The 16,766-nt window shown below is 41.4% G+C and overlaps 1 long non-coding RNA gene across 1 annotated transcript in view; it reads right to left on the bottom strand.

Annotated features, from left to right (window-relative positions):
- Window positions 1-16,766, bottom strand: part of LOC131381160 (uncharacterized) — a 158,901-nt gene that overhangs the window by 90,416 nt on the left and 51,719 nt on the right. Inside the window, exon 2 of the long non-coding RNA XR_009209671.1 lies at window positions 4,384-4,497. This is a non-coding gene — a long non-coding RNA (uncharacterized LOC131381160). The remainder of the gene's footprint in view (window positions 1-4,383; window positions 4,498-16,766) is intronic.

The raw sequence follows: 16,766 nt of genomic DNA, 5'->3' as shown, positions 1-16,766 counted from the left end.
CTAAAGAAGATGCTTAACTTACATTATCTTCTTATTTTTCTGTAAGATGCAAGTCCATGGATTCTATTCTGTTAGGTATTTTGCTTTCTTTCCTTTTTATTTTTTAGAGACAAGGACTCACTGTGTTGCCCAGGCTGGTATTGAATTCCTGGGCTCAAGTGGTCTTCTCACTTCAGCCTCCCAAAGTGCTGGGATTACAGGTATGAGCCACCATGCCCAGCTTGCTTGATATTTTTCAATCAAGCTATCTATCTTCAAACTATAGTTAAGACTATATGCCGGTCGGGCGCAGGGGCTCATACCTATAATCCCAGCACTATGGGATGCTGAGGCGGGCAGATCACGAAGTCAGAAGTTTGAAACCAACCTGACCAACATGGTGAAACCTCGTCTCTACTAAAAATACAAAAAAGTTATCCAGGTGTGGTGGCAGGCACCTATAATCCCAGCTACTCAGCCTCCCGAGTAGCTAGGACTACAGGTGTGTGCCACCACACCCGGCTGATTTTTGTATTTTTAGTACAGACAGGGTTTCACTATGTTGGCCAGGCTCCTGACCTCGTGATTCACCCGCCCTGGACTCCCAAAGTGCTGGGATTACAGAACTAATATTTTTAAAGAAAAAAATTCTTTACTATTTCAAAAGGAGTAAGAAGCAGGAAAAAAATGAGAAAGAATACAACATGCGGAGAAGTTTTAAAAAATACTGAGGGTAATGTTTAAGAAGGTAATTGCAAATTTCTGGAAGAAATGCTAGCAAATGTAATTTGTATAGGATGTTAAAACAATACTTAATAGTGCATTACTACTTTATCTTAGCAATACATAGATGACTTCAATAATCAATTTATAATATTTGGCTTTATGTAACAGCATTCTATCTTTCCATGTATTCAAGTTTTCTTATAGGACTCATAAATATGTTTTAATAGACTTCTGGCAAGTTTATACTTTTGTGAAAATTAGAAAGATTTTTTTCCATTACATTTTTTACCTGGTTATTGCTGGATTGGAAGAGTCACAAAACTCCACACACACAACTTGGATGTAAACAAAAAATACAGCACACATAATCTGGTCTTTTTCTGAATTCCACATCCAAAATTTGGCAGAAAAACAAAGTGTTCAATCTCCTGTGAATCTACTCTGATCTACTATACTAAAAAATGCTTAGTTTTTTGTGTTGCATTTTTTTCCCCCTTCCCCGTTATCTCCTCCTAAATCTTTCCTGGGAATTGCAAGCCCACTAGAGATCCTATTCCGTCACTAAGCAAAATCTGATTTACAATTTTGGCTAAGGAAAGGGAACATATTAAAACATATCAACAATTTTAGAATCAATATTATTAGATTTCATGTGGGTTTTAGAAATGTTTTACTTGTATACTTTAGACTTCATTTTATAAAATTACATTTTTAAAACTTTTTACATTTTTAGGAAATACATGTTAGTTAAAAAAACTGTGTTTTGCTCCCTGCTACATTTGCTTATCCTATCCTTCATTACTGTTTGGACTTTAGTCTAACTGGTCTTGGGACATGCCTCTTCCCCACAAACACCCCCACCACCATACCCCATTGTTGTGACACATTTAGCTTATTAATGTGGTGAGAGTGGAGCTCACAGAATTTTTGCAGGCTAGACAATAGGCTACAGGCCTTTACCATGGAGCAGAAAAGTGGTATCTCAAACCTCATCCACAAAGGTTGATCTAGTCTAAGCCCCTCTCCACGTTCATGTTCATGTACAGCTGTTTGTTCTTATTGTAACAACCTGCATTTTAGAACAGGCAACGGAGACCATTACCAAGAGCAGTAGGAGGGGCAACCTTCAGCTGTTTGTTTTTCAGGATCTCAACTTGTGAATTTACTCTTCTCTTCACAAATGGGATAACTACCTGGCACTCACCAAGCTACACTTGAAGAGGATCAATCCATATCATCATGTCCCTACTTTCATAGCACCAAGTATTTTGTTTATTCACAAATGCCCTATTGTGGACATCTAGCAAACAGTGATACATCCAAAAAGGAGATGTGCATAAATTTTCATGGAATGAGGTATAAAGCCCAACTCTCAATACATACTAATCATAACAGGAGTCTAGGAAATATTCTGAAATAAATGGGAATGCAGAATGTGTCAAGCCTCTGAGCCCAAGCTAAGCCATCATATCCCCTGTGACCTGAATGTACACTTCCAGATGGCTGGTTCCTGCCTTAACTGATGACATTCCACCACAAAAGAAATGAAAATGGCGTATTCCTGCCTTAACTGATGGCATTATCTTGTGAAATTCCTACTCCTGGCTCATCCTGGCTCAAAAGCTCCCCTACTGAGCACCTTGCGACCCCCACTCATGCCCGCCAGAGAACAACCCCCCTTTTTCCTTTACCTACCCAAATCCTATAAAACGGCCCCACCCGTATCTCCCTTCGCTGACTCTCTTTTTGGACTCAGCCCGCCTGCACCCAGGTGATTAAAAGCTTTATTGCTCACACAAAGCCTATTTCGTGGTCTCTTCACACGGACGCACATGAAATGTGGTGCCCTGACTCAGATCGGGGGATCTCCCTTGGGAGATCAATCCCCTGTCCTCCTGCTCTTTGCTCTGTGAGAAAGATCCACCTACGACCTCTGGTCCTCAGACCAACCAGCCCAAGGAACATCTCATCAAGTTTAAATCCGGTAAGCGGCCTCTTTTTACCCTCTTCTCCAACCTCTTTCACTATCCCTTAACCTCTTTCTCCCTTCAATCTTGGCGCCACACTTCAATCTCTCCCTTCTCTTATTTTCAATTCCTTTCATTTTCTGGTAGAGACAAAGGAGACATGTTTTATCCATGGACCCAAAACTCCGGCGCTGGTCACGGACTAGGGAAGGCAGCCTTCCCTTGGTGTTTAATCATTGCAGGGACGCCTCTCTGATTATTCACCCAGGTTTCAGAGATGTCAGACCACGCAGGGACGACTGCCTTCATCCTTCACCCTTAGCGGCAAGCCCTGCTTTTCTGGGGGAGGGGCAGGAAACCCAACCTCTTATCTCTGCACCCCGATCCCTTATTTCCATGCCCCGACCTCTTATCTCTGCACCCTGATCCCTTATTTCCGTGCCCCGACCTCTTATCTCTGTGCCCCAACCCCTTATTTCTGCACCCCGTCCCCTTCTCTGCTCTTCTGGAGGGCAAGAACCTCCAGAAGAACCCCCCACCCCTTCTCCGTGTCTCTACTCTCTTTCCTCTGGGCTTGCCTCCTTCACTATGGGCAACCTTCCACCTTCCATTCCTTATTCTTCTCCCTTAACCTGTGTTCTTAAGAACTTCAAACCTCTTCAACTCTCACCTGACCTAAAATCTAAGCATCTTATTTTCTTCTGCAATGCCACCTGACCCCAATACAAACTCGACAGTAGTTCCAAATAGCCAGAAAATGGCACTTTCAATTTTTCCATCCTACAAGATCTAAATAATTCTTGTCGTAAAATAGGCAAACGGTCTGAGGTGCCTGACATCCAGGCATTCTTTTACACGTCAGTACCTTCCTAGTCTCTGTGCTCAATGCAAGTCGTCCCAAATCTTCCTTCTTTCCCTCCCGCCTGTCCCCTCAGTCCCAACCCCAAGCATCACTGAGGCTTTCTAATCTTCCCTTTCTACAGACCCATCTGACCTCTCCCCTCCTCGCCACGCCAAGCTAGGTCCTACTTCTTCCTCAGCCTCCACTCCTCCACCCCATAATCCTTTTATCACCTCCCCTCCTCACACCCGGTCCGGCTTACAGTTTCATTCCGAGACTAGCCCTCCCCCATCTGCCCAGCAATTTCCTCTTAAAAAGGTGTCTGGAGCTAAAGGCATAGTCAAGGTTAATGCTCCTTTTTCTTTATCCCAAATCAGATAGCGTTTAGGCTCTTTTTCATCAAATATAAAAACCCAGCCCAGTTCATGGCTCGTTTGGCAGCAACCCTGAGATGCTTTACAGCCCTAGACCCTAAGAGGTCAAAAGGCCGTCTTATTCTCAATATACATTTTATTTTATTACCCAATCTGCTCCCGACATTAAATAAAACTCCAAAAATTAAATTCCAGCCCTCAAACTCCAGAACAGGACTTAATTAACCTCGCCTTCAAGGTGTACAATAATAGAAAAAAGTTGCAATTCCTTGCCTCCACTGTGAGACAAACCCCAGCCACATCTCCAGCACACAAGAACTTCCAAACACCTAAACCGCAGTGGCCAGGCATTCCTCCAGAACCTCCTCCCCTAGGAGCTTGCTACAAGTGCCAGAAATCTGGCCACCAGGCCAAGGAATGCCCGCAGCCCAGGATTCCTCCTAAGCCATGTCCCATCTGTGTGGGACCCCACTGGAAATCAGACTGTTCGACTTACCTGGCAGCCACTCCCAGGGCCCCTAGAACTCTGGTCCAAGGCTCTCTGACGGACTCCTTCCCAGATCTTGGCTTAGCGGCTGAAGACTGACGCTGCCCAATCACCTCGGAAGCCCTGTAGACCATCACAGATGCCGAGCTTTAAGTAACTCTCACAGTGGAGGGTAAGTCCGTCCCCTTCTTAATCAATATGGAGACTACCCACTCCACGTTACCTTCTTTTCTAAGGCCTGTTTCCCTTACCTGCATAACTGTTTTGGGTATTGACAGCCAGGCTTCTAAACCTCTTAAAACTCCCTAACTCTGGTGCCAACTTAGACAATACTCTTTTAAGCACTCCTTTTTAGTTATCCCCACCTGCCCAGTTCCCTTATCAGGCTGAGACACTTTAACTAAATTATCTGCTTCCCTAACTATTCCTGGACTACAGCTACATCTCATTGCTGCCCTTCTTCCCAATCTAAAGCCTGCTTTGCATCCTCCTCTTGTATCCACCCACCTTAACCCACAAGTATAAGATACCTCTACTCCCTCCTTGGTGACCAATCATGCACCCCTTACCATCTCCTTAAAGCCTAATCACCCTTACCCCGCTCAATGCCAATATCCCATCCCACATCATGCTTTGAAAAGATTAAAGCCTGTTATCACTCACCTGCTACAGCATGGCCTTTTAAAGCCTATAAACTCTCTTTACAATTCCCCCATTTTACCTGTCCTAAAACCAGACAAGCCTTACAAGTTAGTTCAGGATCTATGCCCTATCAACCAAATTGTTTTGTCTATCCACCCCATGGTGCCAGACCCATATACTCTCCTATCCTCAATACCTCCCTCCACAATCCGTTATTCTGTTCTGGATCTCAAACTTGCTTTCTTTACTATTCCTTTGCACCCTTCATCCCAGCCTCTCTTTGCTTTCACCTGGACTGACCCTGATACCCATCAAGCTCAGCAAATTACGTGAGCTGTACTGCCACAAAGCTACACAGACATCTCCCATTTCTTCAGTCAAGCCCAAATTTCTTCCTCGTCTGTTACCTATCTCAGCATAATTCTCACAAAAACACGTGCTCTCCCTGCTGATCGTGTCCTGCTAATCTCCCAAACCCAAATCCCTTCTACAAAACAACAACTCCTTTCCTTCCTGGGCATGGTTGGATACTTTCGCCTTTGGATACCTGGTTTTGCCATCCTAACAAAACCATTATATAAACTCACAAAAGGAAACCTAGCTGACCCCATAGATCCTAAATCCTTTCCCCATTCCTCTTTCCGTTCCTTGAAGACAGCTTTAGAGACTGCCCCCACCCCAGCTCTCCCTGTCTCATCCCAACCCTTTGCATTACACACAGCTGAAGTGCAGGGCTGTGCAGTTGGAATTCTTACACCAGGACCGGGATTGCATCCTGTAGGCTTTTTGTCCAAACAACTTGACCTGTTTTAGGCTGGCCATCATGTCTCCATGCAGCGGCTGCTGCCACACTAATACTTTTAGAGGCCCTTAAAATCACAAACTATGCTCAACTCACTCTCTACAGCTCTCATAATTTCCAAAATCTATTTTCTTCCTCACACCTGATGCACATACTTTCTGCTCCCTGACTCCTTCAGCTGTACTTACTCTTTGTTGAGTCTCCCACAATTACCATTGTTCCTGGCCCAGACTTCAATCTGGCCTCTCACATTATTCCTGATACCACACCTGAACCTCATGACTGCATCTCTCTGATCCACCTGACATTCACCCCATTTTCCCATATTTCCTTCTTCCCTGTTCCTCACCCTGATCACACTTGGTTTACTGATTAGGCCAGTTCCACCAGGCCTAATCGCCACACACCAGCAAAGGCAGGCTATGCTATAGTACAAGCCACTAGCCCGCCTCTTAGAACCTCTCATTTCCTTTCCATCCTGGAAATCTATCCTCAAGGAAATAACTTCTCAGTGTTCCATCTGCTATTCTACTACTCCTCAGGGATTATTCAGGCCCCCTCCCTTCCCTACACATCAAGCTCGGGGATTTGCCCCCACCCAGGACTGGCAAATTAGCTTTACTCAACATGCCCCGAGTCAGGAAACTAAAATACCTCTTGGTCTGGGTAGACACTTTCACTGGATAGGTAGAGGCCTTCCCCACAGGGTCTGAGAGGCCACCGCGGTCATTTCTTCCCTTCTGTCAGGCATAATTCCTCGGTTTGGCCTTCCCACCTGTATACAGTCTGATAGTAGACCGGCCTTTATTAGTCAAATCAGCCAAGCATTTTTTCAGGCTCTTAGTATTCAGTGAAACCTTTATATCCCTTACAGTCCTCAGTCTTCAGGAAAAGTAGAACAGACTAATGGTCTTTTAAAAACACACCGCACCAAGCTCAGCCACCAACTTAAAAAGGACCAGACAATACTTTTACCACTTTCCCTTCTCAGAATTCAGGCCTGTCCTCAGAATGCTACAGGGTACAGCCCATTTGAGCTCCTGTATAGAGCTCCTTTTTATTAGGCCCCGGTCTCATTCCAGACACCACACCAACTTGGACTGTGCCCCAAAAAAACTTGTCATCCCTACTATCTTCTGTCTAATCATACTCCTATTCACCATTCTCAACTACTCATACCTGCCCTGCTCTTGTTTACACTGCCGGTTTACACTGTTTCTCCAAGCCAGCACAGCTGATATCTCCTGGTGCTATCCCCAAACCGCCACTCTAAACTCTTGAAGTAAATAAATAATCTTTGTGGCAGGACTATGCTGAATCTCCTTAGACACTCTCTAATCAGATGTCCTAAGTCCTCCCAGTTCTTATACCTTTAATACCTGTTTTTCTCCTTCTTATTCCATTTTTCAATTCATACAAAACCGCATCCAGGCCATCACCAATAATTCTAAACGACAAATGTTTCTTCTAACAGTCCCACAATATCACCCCTTACCACAAAATCTTCCTTCAGCTTAATCTCTCCCACTCTAGGTTCCCATGCCACCTCTAATCCCGCTCGAAGCAGCCCTGAGTAACATCGCCCATTCTCTCTCCATACCAGCCCCCCAAATTTTCACCGTCCCAACACTTTACCATTATTTTGTTTGATTTTTCTTATTAATATAAGAAGACAGGAATGTCAGGCCTCTGAGCCCAAGCTAAGCCATCATATCCCCTGTGATCTGCAGGTACACATCCAGGTGGCCGGTTCCTGCCTTAACTGATGACATTCCACCACAAAAGAAATGAAAATGGCCTGTTCCTGCCTTAACTGATGGCATTATCTTGTGAAATTCCTTCTCCTTGCTCATCCTGGCTCAAAAGTTCCCCTGCTGAGCACCTTGTGACCCCCACTCCTGCCCGCCAGAGAACAACCCCCCTTTTTCCTTTACCTACCCAAATCCTATAAAACGGCCCCACCGCTATCTCCCTTCGCTGACTCTCTTTTCGGACTCAGCCCGCCTGCACCCAGGTGAAATAAACAGCTTTATTACTCACACAAAGCCTGTTTGGTGGTCTCTTCACAGGGACGTGCATGAAAGAATGTGCCACAGAAAATAAGACACATCAATGAGGGTAGGTTTGAAATACCAATTTAAAGCAGACTTTCACTATTTGGCCAGGCTATACGCATTAAAAATCCATAACTAAGATCTTACTATATATTCAGGCATTTTAAGAACTCTGCATATATAATTACATTTGACCCTTCTAATGCCTTTATCAGATAGGTTCTATTATTGCTCTTTTTTAAATAAAGAAGATAAACTTTGAAGAGATTAATAAATTAATAAATTGGTCCTCCATGACACAGATTAATAAATAGCAGAATCTTGATTCGAATTCTAAGTCTGTCCTCGATTTTAACTTCATAATCATAATGTTATCATGTTTCATGTTGTTATATGTTACTTTTATGGATTGCAAAAGGTTAAAACCCAATTTATATTAGTTTAAGAAAAAGCAGAAATCATAGAGGGTACCCTTAGGGTACTTCCCCCTTTCTATGAGGGGTTTCATAGAAGCCAAGTATAGGAATGCAGCTGGGCCTCAGGAATATCCGAATCCAGGGAATAAAGACTGACCAAACTTAGTTTCCACCTTTGCCCCAGCCACCTGACCCCCTTCCACCACACTCCACCAGTTCCCTTCGCCCCCGCTCTACCCCCGTCTTACTTCAGTCCACTTAGTAGAAAGCATAGTTACTGTGAGCTTTATATCTTTTAGTCTAAATAGTAAATGCCCAAAAACAGTTGCTTGACTGGTTTTTTTGTGTTTTTTGTTTTCTTTTGTTTTTTCTAATCACAAACAACATTAATTGTGGAGATGGAAAATTTTGGCCAGGTTTATGTCATTGTCCATTCTAAAACAATTATGTATTCTTTCCCTTATATATCTGACACTGTCTTTAGTGCTGTGAATCCAGCAGTGAACCAGACAAACAAGATCTTATACTCTATAGAGAGAGACAGGGAATAAGTAAGTTAAAATATATAATAAATATCCAAGAGGAAAATACATATGTAAGATAAATACATAAGCTGATTTCAAGTAGTACTACATTAAAACAAGGTAATATATAGCAAATGATTGATGAGGCAGAGGAGTGGAGGTCAATATTAGATATATAAGAGAATATTTATCTGAGATAACATCTGAATAGAGACCCAGATGACAAGAAAAAAACAGCCATCAAAAAATCACGAAAGGTGATGGCAGGCAGAGAGGATGAAAGGTACAAACACGATGAGCTGAGAATATTAGACAGCCAGGATGGCTAGAACCTAGTAAGCAAATGGGAAAAAATGTAGGGAATAAGTTAGAGGCAGGGAGGCAGATAGGGACTAAAATTACATATGGGAGGCTCTGCAAGGCATTTGAATGTTATTCATGTGGAAAAAGTTATAGCCAAAGGGAGGATACTATGATTTTCTCAAGTTGGGTTAGATACCCCTTGGGTTATGTTTTAATTTGACTGCTTTTGTTTCAGCCAGAAGGTTGTAGAATGAGGTGGAGTATTTCCCATGGGAGCTGTGGTTCTGGGCAGATAAATCAATGCACAATACTATTCTCTGCACAATTCTTTGCAAGTACTTTTGTTATAAATCCCCTTAACAGTCAGTCCCCCCATTGTCAATCACAGTAGCCACTGCTCGTCCAAAACCAGCTTTGTCTAGGTTTTATTTTCTATCAGTTTTCAATATCTTAAATTTTCTTATCTTTTATACAATTTTAAGGCTGTTTAAAAGGGCTAGCTCAATTGGAATATGCATAACTTTCCAAGGTTGGAAAGTGATCTTTGTTATGCTGATCATTGATTGATTACCTGATAGTTAACACCTATTTGAATCACTGTCTCTTGCCTCTAAGGATTGGCTTCCAGGTAGATTTCACTGGGCTTTGTATTTTAAAGTTTCCTATCTTCCAGGCTCTGTTATTTGCCATGCTTATTTTCAGCTTTCTTAGGAAAAAAATGATTGGATCCTGGGGGCATTTGCTAGATATCTGGCAAGGACCGTCACACAGGTATAAAAGCAAGTCAGCCTAGCTGAGGAAAATGGAGTAAAATGGAAAAGGATGCCAGTAGAAAGGAGAGAATCTGGGAGGAAAAAAAAAAAAAAAGGAAACGATATACAGTCAGGTAGTAGTCATATCAAAAAACAAAGGAATGCCCCCAAAGAGTTATGAATTGCTGCAGGAGAATTAATGAGATGGAAGATTTCTCAGGGAAAAAGAGCCAAGTATATATAAAGGGGAGAAAAGCATAAAAGGAAGAAAAAAAAATAAGGGAAAATAAAAATTTTTAAAAACCCCAAGCGCAAGGTGAAAGAGTAAAACAAAAGAAAGGATAAATTAGGAAATGGTGCATTGCATTAAAGCAAATGTATTCTGTTTTCTTTATTCTTATCTTTAACTGGCTTTGCATTTCTCGGGTAGCAAAGCCAAACTGAAAGGATAATTTTGTTTATGTACCCAATTTGCATAATTGTGCAATATAAATTACAATGCTAATTAAGGACAGCCCTTGGGCTTCTGGAATTGGGTCAAAGTGGCTCCCCCAGTGCAGGGAGGTTGGGGCATTGGCTCTGTCCCCTCTCCCACTGCAGGGAAGCTGGGCAAGAAAAAAGAACCTCTCTGACAGTGTGTGAAATCTTGTCAGAATTTGTTGAAGACCCAGAACTGTATGTCTCACTCCCAGACTTGGCTTTTAAAATCATTTTTGTGTGATTCCGCAATGAAGCTCTTGAAAGCTAAAATTTCTTCTAAATGCGCTGTTGGTTATCATTTTATGAGTCCCCTCCCTTTTTTTTTTTTTTTTAATTCAGAGAATTTTGGTTGAAACACTAGATAACTGAGCATGAAGCTGGCATGCAATATTTTCTCACTGGACTCTTGCCAGAATTGTCTCAAATCAGTGTATGATATACTCTGCTCAGGCTTTTGTGAGCCAGGGGGAGATGACAAGCTGATTTCTGAGCTTTAGTTAAATCCATGTCCTTGAAACTAAACAATTGCACCATAACTACATCAGATTCAGTCCCGGAGCATTTATTCCCTGCACTCTTCATAATAGAGGATCGAGAGGAGTAGGGTTCTTACCATCTTTAGCTTGGGTTTTTCAAGGAAAGAATTATTTCTGAGTTACTGTTGTGAAGGCTGGCGTAACTACTTTGGAGGAACCTCTGTTTAGGCCTGTTTTGAAGGTGGTGTTTGGCAAGCCTTTGGTAGCCATTGAAACTTGACCTCAAGCAAGTTGTATGCAAAATGGAAACAAGCAGCTCTCAATCACTCAAGTACTTGAGCCGACGGGTAGGGAGGGAGACCTGTTATCCTGTCTGTGTCGTCTCTATTCACGTTCCTTTTTCTCCTTCACCTTTTGAGGGAGTGTAAGCCCTTTTTATAAGAGATTGATTATCTACCTCACTTGGGTAACAGCATAACAGTTAAGGCTGCTAGTTGTGTACACATGATTTTGACTTTGAAATACCAAGAGGCTCTTTCCACTGGGATAATTATAGGAGTAATTGGAAAATACGTGGCCTGTGTTACTTTGTTTGCTAGAGCAATGTTTTCCAAACTCTTTCATGTCCAGACGTATGAAAAAACAAAAAGATAACTATGTGATCCTGGGGTGCTATAGTCTGAATATTTTCATATCCCCTTGGCGGTAAAGATAACCCCCAAGGTAGTGGGATGAGAAGGTGGGGCCTTTGGAAGGCAGTTTAATCACATTGGTGGAGCTCTCATCAATGCAGTAAGTGCCCTTATAAAGGAGGCCTAAAAGAGACTCCTTGCTCCTTCTGCCATGTGATATTTCAGTGAGAAGACAGCTATTTATTTATTTATTTTTTAATTTATTTTTATTTTTTATTTTTATTATTATTATACTTTAAGTTTTAGGGTACATGTGCACAATGTGCAGGTTTGTTACATATGTATCCATGTGCCATGTTGGTGTGCTGCACCCATTAACTCGTCATTTTTGCATTAGGTAGATCTCCTAATGCTGTCCCTCCCCCCTCCCCCCCCCCCCCCCCACTCCCCCGAGTGTGATGTTCCCCTTCCTGTGTCCATGTGTTCTCATTGTTCAATTCCCACCTGTGAGTGAGAACATGCTGTGTTTGGTTTTTTGTCCTTGCGATAGTTTACCGAGAATGATGGTTTCCAGTTTCATCCATGTCCCTACAAAGGACATGAACTCATCATTTTTTATGGCTGCATAGTATTCCATGGTGTATATGTGCCAATTTTCTTAATCCAGTCTATCGCTGTTGGACATTTGGGTCGGTTCCAAGGAAGACAGCTATTTATAAAGAAGTGGGCCCTCAGGAAACTTGGAATCTGTAGTCCCTTGATATTGGACTTTCCAATCTCCAGAACTAGGAGAAAAATATTGTGTTGTTTTTAAGCCACTCAGTCTATGGTATAGCAATCTGAACAGACTAAGACATAGGGTAAACTAGAGGAGAATTGGGACTGTGGGCAGGGCTGCTCATGTTCCAAGGTGACTGGATCTGTGGCTCTGACCAACTCAACCTTCCAATTTCCTGAAACCAAGGGGTTAGTATCTCGTGGCACATCAGTATATCTTGAGCAAGTTCCCACACTGTAATCCATGCAGCAGCAATGTTCAAGTGATCATTCAATAAGGAGTGCATGGTCAAATCAGCATGGGGTAAGTTGGGTTAAACACACAGACTTAAACATGTTTATCGCAAGAATTGTGACATTAGCAACCCTTATTTTTACCACTTCTTCTCTTTTTCCTATGAATCCACCTCTCTGCACTTTCACTTTTCTCCACATGGTTTGGGTGGGACTGGCCTATCCTTGGCTATAAAGGGGGGCACTTGACCTGTTCTGGTCAGTGAGAGTAGCTTATCCCCCAGGCCATAGGGATTGGTTCAGGCTGACAGCAGACTAGAGCATGGCAAATCAGAGTCAGACTCAGGAACAATGGAAAAATGTGGCAAATTCTTGGTAGTATTTTTTGAGCATGTAGATAAAACTATGAAAGAATTTTCTAAGTTACTCCTGGTATCCGAGATAATATACTTCTCATTTTGCTGAAGCTAGTCTGAATTCAGTATTATTTTCAACTGGAGAAGTCTTGACTGATATTTACTTTTATTTCCTAAGATTCAGCTCTAATAGATCATGTTCCTGCTTAAATGTCTCCAGGACTCACCATTACATAGGGGATAAAGTCTAAGTAATTATAACTAATATATAGGTTTTACCTATAATTGCAGTAAATATGGGGCGGGTTCTCTCTCATTGGTTTATTGATGACAGTGTTAGCTAAGAGTAAACAGGGTGGTCAGAGTCTGCAGTCTAGTTAAGTATCCTTTTAATACACGGGTTGAGGGGTCCTCAACAAACAGATTGCTTTTTGCTCCTAGAGTTGATCATGCTTTGGGGTAGATTTTTTTTTTCCTTTTTTCTGCAATTGTTCAGGTGGATTTAGTAACTCTAGCCTTTCTCTCTGGTGTATACTTCGTTACTAATTACAAAAGCATAATCTTGACAATGTAGACATTTTAGAGAATACTCCTTCTAATGGTTATATATGTGTTGAGAACAATTACTGTAAAGCAGTGATTCTTAAAGTGTGGTCCCTGGACCAGCAGTATTGTCACCTGGGAAATTGTTAGTGAGTCTTGGGCCAAACCTCAGACCCATTGAATCAGAAAATCTGGGGATGATGGCCAGCAATTTGTATTTTAATAACAAGGTGATTCTCTTGCATGATAAAGTTTTCAAACAGTTGACAAGAAAGGTCAAAGCCTGGAGAATATCTTGGTTGAGGACTTCCTAAAACCTTCTATCTCATTACCGCAATATACATTCCTCATGCCTTTTTAATTGCTATTTCACTAGTTTTTACTTCTCTCGGGAGCTCATCCTATTTAACTGGGTTTTTAGTTTTACAATTTCATGCCCACTCTGCGTGGATGTCTATTGTCAGGTTCTCACTTTTCTTGATAGTTTTCCTGGAAAATTAAAAGATCAAGCCAACTGGATTTTTACTATTTCAACTGCCATTATATCTTCTTCAGGGTGGAGTTTTAAAATTATCATATATAATTGCTCCCCCCTCCCAACCCCTTAGATTTACCATCTTGTTGATTTCAGACTAGTATTTAAATCATATTTCCTAGACAGGCAACTGATGCCATTGTGAGATGCAAAATAGTTCATATAACATAGAAAGGGGGTATCATTCTAGGATTAAACTCATGTTATAGAAATTTCATCACGAAGGTAAAACACATTTGTATAAACTGAACTTTGACTATGTTTGCATCACAAGCAGTAGACCAAGACAGACACTGTTTAATCATTTAGAGCATCAGCTATGAAGGCAGACTTCCTGAGTTCAGATCTAACCCACCACTTGCTGATTATGTGACCTTGGGAAAACAAACCCTCTGTGCCTCAGTTTCTTTCTCTGCCTGAATAAGGAACACACTCAGTTAATTGTAGTTAATGCTACAGCTTTTGAGGCAACATCCTGAGAAAGATGCCCACACGTAATAGCAAGGCAAGGTTTGTCTAAACTAAAATCCTGTCTCTGTGAACATACATAAAGGCTCATATTTTGAAGACAAAGAGAATTGGTTGAGAATGATTAAACCTGTACTGGTAAATGAAAATAACAAACAGTTCTTATAAAACTTGCAGTATGTACTCAAACTTAACTTTAATCATGACCTTCTCACGTGGACCCCCTTAGAGTGGTGAGCCCTTAAGAGGGACAGGAATTGCTCACTCAGGGAGCTCAGTTGTTGGAGAAGTGAGTCTTGCCACAGCTCCCGGCCAAATAAAGCCCTTCCTTCTTTAACTCTGTGTCTGAGGGATTTTGTCTGCGGCTTGTCCTGCTACATTAGCAATTAAAAATTAACTGTACCATACAGTCAATTGACTGTACCAAAGTTGACTGTACCATGCGGTGTACCAACAGTATACCCCCTGCCCCCTGCTGACCTAGTGAAGACTTGTGGGAAGTATCAGAAAGAGAACTGGAATTCAGGGGGAAAATCAAGATGTGTGACTTTAGCCAAATGTCTTGGGTTCACGAAACCCACATAAAATGGCTCATTTTGGGGGATATTGTGAGAATTAAAGGAATAGAATATTTGAAAACACTTTGGTACATTTTTCTAGGCAGAACAGAATTGAGTTTTGGGGAAGGTGTCTTGACTTAAAGACGGTGATGAAAATAATGAGTCATTGAAAGAGAAGGAAACATCCTAATTTACAGTCATTAAGGACTGCCATGAAATTCCACCCCATGAAAATCTGAAATGGGTCTATATACCTTCAGGAATGTGTAGCTTGATCATTAAGAGATTCAAGTATGCTGCCACAACACACTTATAGTTTAGACCATGATCGTGTGGTAGAGACAGTTAGAAATATTTAATCTTTCTTATTCTCAAATAATGAGTATAGGAAACAAGAATTTAAATATTTCTGTGGATCATCATGAAAATGTCTAGCATATTTTGTAAACAACAATTTCTTGGATTATTAGATACTTTGCTGTTTGCTTTTCAGTAGGCACAAACATATTGTGAGATGTTCTATATTTATGAAGTGACAATAAACTGTGAAAATAACAGAATGCATTCTGGGTAAGCTAAAGCAGTAGTCCAGATATTTCATTAAAATTCAGATCCATACTTTGGGTTGTATTCTTATTCAAAAATATATTTAAAAATATTATTGTAAGTATGTTTCTTATTGCCACTTTTTAATTTTCATTTGTAGGTTGTGGAAAATGCACTAGAATCAACAAACATGGAGACTAATTCAACTTGGATATCATGTCTTCAGAGAAGTTTTTCCTGCCCTCCTCTCCCTGTAGAATTAAGTATTCTTCCACTGTGCCACCCTCTAACTTGTGCCTCTGTTTTAGCTATGTGTACCCTCTAACTTTTCCTCTGTTGTAGTTATGTGTTCACATCCTGTTGTTTTTGTACCGGCTTCTCCCAAAGGGAGACATTTAGTCTTATTCTTCTTGGTAACTTTAGCACAGACCTGGCAGATTGTTGACACTCAACAAATGTTTATTGACTCAAATGCGTTCAGTTGAACACTGACCTTTGATCAACTCTGGGAAAAGTCTGCACAGCTAGTTAGGACATTCAGAAATTCATTTCATTTCAATCCTAACTAAATAAATTATTGAAGTCTCAGAACTTCTCAGTACTTGATTTAGACACATAGAAACTTGGGTAAATAACACCTATATTGTTATATTCCTCAAAAAAAGTTTATCTTGTCATGAAATGAATCTACTGAGGATATTTATAGAAACTGTAAGTGAGCAGAATAAAGTGGTGTGTGTGTGTGTGTGTTTGTATGTAATTTGAAGAGCAGGTGGGAGAAGGTTGTGATAGGATAGCAGATCTTGTTTATGATAGTCACTGGCTATAACAGACACTGCCTGATGCCTTTCCAATATCCACTTCCCTTTTCCTTTTTCTTTTCCTTTTTTTTTTTTTTTTTTTTGGAACAGAGTCTCACTCTGTCCCCTAGGCTGGAGTGCAATGGCACGATCTCGGCTTACTGCATACTCTGTCTCCTGGGTTCAAGCAATTCTCATGCCTCAGCCTCCCTAGTAGCTGGGATTACAGGCTCTCACCAGCACGCCCAGCTAATTTTTGTGTTTTTAGTAGAGATAGGGTTTCACTATGTTGGCCAGGCTAGTCTTGAACTCCTGACCTCAGGTGATCCACCTGCCTCGGCCTCTCAAAGTGCTGGGATTACAGGCATGAACCACCGTGCCTGGCTCTCTTTTCTTACTTAATGTCTGTGTCAATTAAATAGAAATGTATCAAGTTAAAAACCTTGCTTCAGTAGCTTCCAGTGCAAATAAAGGTACCCATGCCACCCCATT

Source organism: Hylobates moloch, unplaced genomic scaffold (assembly GCF_009828535.3).
Source record: "Hylobates moloch isolate HMO894 unplaced genomic scaffold, HMol_V3 SCAFFOLD_14, whole genome shotgun sequence".
Taxonomy (NCBI): Eukaryota; Metazoa; Chordata; class Mammalia; order Primates; family Hylobatidae; genus Hylobates; species Hylobates moloch.
This window is presented reverse-complemented; position numbering and strand designations above follow the sequence as displayed.